This window comes from Leuciscus leuciscus (genome assembly GCF_965113295.1).
Source record: "Leuciscus leuciscus genome assembly, chromosome: 15".
NCBI classification, from domain to species: Eukaryota; Metazoa; Chordata; class Actinopteri; order Cypriniformes; family Leuciscidae; genus Leuciscus; species Leuciscus leuciscus.
This window is the reverse complement of record NC_138739.1, coordinates 25,185,792-25,191,996: the sequence shown is the minus strand read 5'-3', so window position 1 is coordinate 25,191,996 and position 6,205 is coordinate 25,185,792. Positions and strand designations below refer to the sequence as shown.

At 35.6% G+C, this 6,205-nt stretch overlaps 1 long non-coding RNA gene across 1 annotated transcript; it reads left to right on the top strand.

The window, feature by feature from the left end:
• The first annotated feature begins 950 nt into the window (after positions 1 to 950).
• LOC309475465 lies at positions 951 to 3,729 on the top strand. The gene is made up of 3 exons (XR_014197657.1): positions 951 to 1,061; positions 1,955 to 2,512; positions 2,672 to 3,729. It is a non-coding gene; the product is annotated as an uncharacterized lncRNA (long non-coding RNA).
• The last annotated feature ends 2,476 nt before the right edge of the window (positions 3,730 to 6,205 follow it).

The window sequence follows — 6,205 nt, the reverse complement described above, 5'->3', positions numbered from 1 at the left end:
ACATGGTCCTGAGCCGTTGCTGGGCATCGCGGCCGCCGGTGTGTGTACACTCATAGAGAATATGTTCGAATTTTAAAGACGTGGCGCTGCGCTTCTCGTCCGGTGTGCGACCACCTTTAAGGTGCTGTTTTCTTTGAAGCCGAAGAACTCTGTTCTTAATACTGGTGAGCTTACTTTTTTCGGGTGTGGACAGAGTGTTCCACTCTAGCTGCGTCGTCTTCTTATTTGACAGGTGTCAGCGGGTGCAATACTGCCACCTGAGAGGTCAACCAGGTACTGGCGCTGGAGTATTTACGTGTCATATGATCATAAGAGTCCTATTCATTTTAAACATTGTGGTTATCGCCAATACCGGTATATTGTCACACTCTAAATTAACACGATGTCGATATTTCATGCTTTGAATATCACGATTATCGTCAACACCGGTATATTGCGACACCCCTAATATGTTTAATTAACGAAATTAACAAGATGGATGTAAAGAAGTTTGGTTTCACTTTATTTTGATGGTCCCTTTAACACATTCTGTTGTCTATAAGTAACATTGCACCTACATGTCTACTAACTCTCATTAGAGTATTAGTAGAGTATTAGTAGACTGGTAGGGTTAGGGTTAGAATAAGTTGACATGTAATTGCAAAGTTACTTATTGTCAGAAGAATGTTTGTTGGAGGATCATCACAATAAAGAGTTAGCAGATATTAAGCAGACAGTACACTAATTCTCTAATGAGAGTTAGTTGGCATGTAGTTGCAAAGTTACTTATATAATAGTTAACAGAATGTTCAAAAGGGACCATCAAAATAAAGTGTTACCAGAAGGGTTTATGCCCGCATGAAAAGTGGCATAGAATCAATCCAACATCAGGCTTGTGCCAGTGCTGCAAAACACTTGTGCGCATGCGGGCTTGTGTAATCTGAGACATCTGTATGCTGCGTAAAGGAGGAGCAATTTGAAAAGAATGTGTGTTTTCTCCAAAGAGAAAAGTGTGTGGTAAGAGCACTCTGCAGCAGACTCCGAAAGTTGCATACATCGAAGTGAATTCACACTAGTTGCAGGTAGGTTGTTATTCGAGATTTTATTATGTGATTCAGGAAAAGTCAAATTCATAAAGTCATTTAGTCTTTTTGTGTGATGTGACACAGGTATTGACTTGCCTTGAAAATTATTTTATACATTTTTCTTATACTCTCTGGGGTACCACTAATTTACATTTTGTTTAAACAAACAATTGGACAATTACATTAAAAGTAAAAAAATACCATCAAATACTTCAAGATAAGTCCCAAATAAGTTGGGTTAATGGTTTGACATATTGCATAAATAATATTTGACTGAAGTGATTGTATTGAAATATTTTATATCCTACTAATGCTAAAACTGTGATAGATGTTAAGTTAAGGTCATTCGGCTACTTTTGGGCTATTTTTGATTGGCCATTGGACTTTTTTTGTTACACAGACCTGGCAACCTTGAAAGCAGCAGAGGTGAAGAGAGTGCAAAAATAAGAGATGAGAAGAGAAAACAGCAGTATTAATAATTTTAAAGTCCATCAAACTATGCAGATGCTTTAAAAACAAGGATATACAACTGTACATTCAGACTCACCTTATTCATTTTTGTTCTGTAAACTGTACACAGATTCTAAAGTTCTAAAAGGGGGTTTTCATAGCAGTGCCATAGAAACATTTTTGGTAAAGAACCTAACCAAAGAATTATTTTTTCTTAGTGTAAATAACTTTTTCCAACATAAAGAACCTTTAGTGCAATGGAAAGGTTCTATGAATGTAAAAGTTTTATCATGAAACCATCAATACTGTACAAATAAAAAAATACTGTAAAAAAAAAAAAAAAACTTAATTTTTAGGAGTGAAATGTTCTATTGATATGTTCAAAGCCATATGCTTCATTCTCCTGCTATGAATAATAATTCTCATCTTCTTCATTAAAGGGAATCTGTCGAGACTACAAAGAGCTTTTGAAGCAGTTAAAGAAACAATCAAAAGCATCATCAAACTTCCCTCAGAAGATGTCATTTCAAGAGAAACAAAGTGACCCGCTCTTGAAACGTTGTACTGCTTTAGGCTATGCTATATTGACCTTTTTGTTAATTGCAGTTTTGGTTGGACTGGCTCATCAATTCAAATGCCCATGTAGAAATGAAGAGAATGAAGTGTTAACCGTGTTCCTCTTCACTGGACCTGCTTTTTTTCTCTTTGTCATAATGTTCCACATTCTAAGGCCTCTTAAATACGGATGGTTTCAGTGCCCTGAACGAGTGGAAGATGATACTCCTCGGAGCTGTCCTAAAGCTTTCATATGTTGTCTGATTCCACCTGTAATGTGGATCTTCTTCTTGTTAATTAGAGGTGAATATGTTGCTTGTGCCATGACAAACTGGAACAGAGTTTTTGTTTTTGATGATGAGCTACAAACGCGGTGGTGTAAACCCACTGAAGGGATGCGAAATGAGATGGATTTAACTCGTAAATATATTCATCAATCTCAGGTAAATATCCTATATTGTATGAGCTTGTTCTCTTATTGTAATATCATAAAGGAAATATTAAATTAATCCTTTCTTGACCTCACAATATGTCAGAAAGGGAAAATGACAAATTATGACAAATGACAAAATTCAAATAATGTTTTTTTTCTGTTCTTTCAGTATGCAGGTTATGTCTTGATCACTTTCTTCAGTGTCTTGTCGCTTGCCGCTGTGGGTATTTATGACAGCTGCATAAGTGGGAAATGTGACTGGTGCCCGAGTGGTCTGTTGTTGTTCTGCGGACGAAAAGTGAGACATGATGGAGGACACAGACACCATGATGTGGAGCTCAGCCCCACCGCCTCCATCACTACACACCCACTTCTTGCTTTTTCTAAAAATGAATAAACAGCTGAATTTTGGAGGGATGTCAAAATAAATGCTAAAGGGTGTTTTCGCAGCAATGCCTTAAGGTGTGTTCACACTTGGTATGTTTGATTCGATTCAAACGAACCCTGGCGTGATTGCTCTGTTAGTGCGGTTCATTTGAATAAGTGTGAACGCTTGCCATCTGAACCCTCATGCGCACCAAACAAGCGGACCGAGAACCCTTAAAAGATGGGTCTCAATCCGTTTCCAAACGAACTTTGGTGCGGTTTGAATGGTATGAACGCAACGCACACCAAAAACATCTACATAAACCCGAAAAGGGACATAATGTCACAAGATGCGACCCTAAAAAGACAGAATGCTCAAGCATGTTTTTTTCTCGTCATAGTCGCGATGTTTCCCATCACAGTTTGGTACAGGCATCAGAAACGTGTCTCCTCATGCCAGATCTTCGTTTGTGTGTGACAGAGGGATTCTTGATGCTGTTTTGACTCCTTTACACATTTTACAAGCTCTTCTCGAGTTCTCAGCTGGTCAATATTTAATGATATGAAGGCTACGCACATACAACGAGCGCATTTAGCCCAGCACAAAGCATTGTTTTGGATTTTCCGTAAGTTCTGTCGAGAGAATTTAAATATACGCAATAAAAGCCGACCAATAAGGTTGTGAACATATACCCATGCCTTAAAGTCCAACTGAAATCAAAATTGACCCTATTTACTTTGTTAGCACATATTACTAGTCTTGTGGTGAAAAATTATTCTGTGCAAGTTAATACACAGAAAAAAATTGTTTGCCGTGGTAATCTTTAATCAAAATCTGAAAAGTTACTTCCGGTCTGGAATGGCGTTAGTAGTATGTATAGGACGGCAAATGTCAAAATGATTAATGACTTTGACCTTTGACCTTTTGGCAGGTTGAACTTCCGGTGACCTTTATGATTGATGGGTTGAACTTCCTTTATGAGGTCATGGGATTAACCTTTGGCCTTCCTACCTATCGATCATGTGGTTTGACAGTTGCTTTTGCCCCGGTGACCTAGCAAGTCCTAAATCATAGTTTTGACGGTTAGTTTTTGACCTTATTAACCTTTTTAGCCCTAAATCATAGTTTTGACGGTTGTTTGAACTTTGTCCCAGTTATGTGTGTGCGTGTGTGGTTATATGGCTTGTGCCTGTGCCTGCAGTTATTTCATATATGTGACATTCAGTTATTTCACATTTATATATAAAACATTCTATAATTTATATAACCTAAAACAATTAAAGGTTGAAAAAACATTTAGTTATTTCACATTCATATGTAAAACATCCTTTATATAATATAAATGATCATGCTAAAGTTCTTTTTAAAAGTGTATAACATAAATTATATAATCTAAAGCAATTTAACTAAGGTTGAAAACATTCTGCTCTTTTTTAAAATTATATAATGAAATACTTATAAAATCTACATAATGTTGCATATCACACTAGCAATAGTTTGAAAAAACATGCTGTTCTTTTAAAAGCTTACTAAAACCAATTGGTTTAGATGAATAAAATCATCTTACCTTATTTTAGAAAGTTGAAGTATACCATTGATGTCCACAAAAATGCAATGTATGAATGGATTCAAAATTGTTTTACACAACTGAATTCACATAGTCATTCCTGAATGACCTCACACTGTCTCAAAACATAAGGAGCGCGCGCGTGTCTGTGTGTCTGTGTGTCTATGCGCGCGTCCTCTTCCTACGAGCTCTGACCCCCCTCCTTACAGTGTAACTGTCAAGTGAATCTCACACTAACAAAAGTTGAAAACATGCCTTTAAAAGTATAATATAAATATCTTATTGATCCAATTGTTTTAGTTTTAGATGAATAAAAAATGACTGAGTTAAAATTAACTCATCAATGTCCATACCATTCATGTCCACAAAAATAATTAAACTAAAGTTGAAAAACATACCTTTAAAAGTGTATAATATAAAATAAAATATCTTGCTAAAGTTGAAAAACATACCGTTCCTTAAAAGTATAATATAAATATCTTATTGATCCAACTATTTTAGTTTTAGATGAATAAAAAATGACTGAGTTAAAATTAACACATCAATGTCCATACCACTGATGCCCACAAAAATAATTAAACTAAAGTTGATAAACATACCTTTAAAACTGTATAAATGTAATGGTTATAAAATAATTTTACTAAGGTTGAAAAAATATTCAGTTCTTTTAAAAGAATATAACATAAAAAGCTTACTAAAACCAATTGTTTTAGTTAAAAGTAAATAAAATCATCTTACCTTATTTTAGAGAGAAAGTTGAAGAAGTGGCTCCTAACACATCATTGTCCATTGATGTCCACAAAAAATGCAATGTATGAATGGATTCAAAATTGTTTTACACAACTGAATTCATATAGTCATTCCTGAATGTCTCTCAAAGCACCGTCTCAAAACATAGGGAGGCGCGCGGTATGTGTGTCAAAAAGTAAAACACACGTGTCTGTGTGTGTGTGTGTGTGTGTGTGTGTGTGTGTGCGCGCCCCTTCACATGTGAGCTTTGACCCCTCTCCTTCGCATACCAGAGCACAGTGAAAGTGAGGAAGGGGTTTCCTAATATCACACTCACAAAAGTTGAAAAACATACTGTTCCTTAAAAGTGTATAAATAAAATGGTTATATAAATATACTGAAACCAATTATTTTAGATGAATAAATAAAATTCATCTTACATGTTTAGAGTTACAACTCTTGAACTTACATGTTCAAGAAGCTGTTGAGAGCTATAAATCACAGAGTGGTTCTCTCTCACACCAGCGTCTCTGACTCAGAGGGGTGTATTCAGTGATGGGATGAGACATTTTGAATGGTGTGTTAAACTTATAATCCTAAATGTTTAAATGACATCTTTTAAAAATAAAAGATGTTTTAAATAAATTATTAAAAGTCTTAATAAAAACAAATATTTTACAACGATGGTCTGTGGAAAAATTTGACTTGAACAAAGTATTTTTATTTATTTATCATGGGTATGTCAAATCACTTGAAAATTGAAGCGTCACAAGTCATCTCACGCCTGTGAAATATTCAGTAATTTCTTAAGTTGTATCTGTGAGAAAATGACAACCACATAGGCCTATCTTCAGAGAGAGCAACCATGAAAACATTTAGAAACTGGGAATCTTCCAGAAATAAGGTCCTTCCGATCAGCGCTGAGAAAGAAGTTACTGGACAATAATGATAGCTTCAGAATATCGGATGACAGATGAGTCTCTGTGCATCGTGTCAGAGCGTATGTCATGTTAGTCTGCTAACGCCTTTACAGAGCCAAA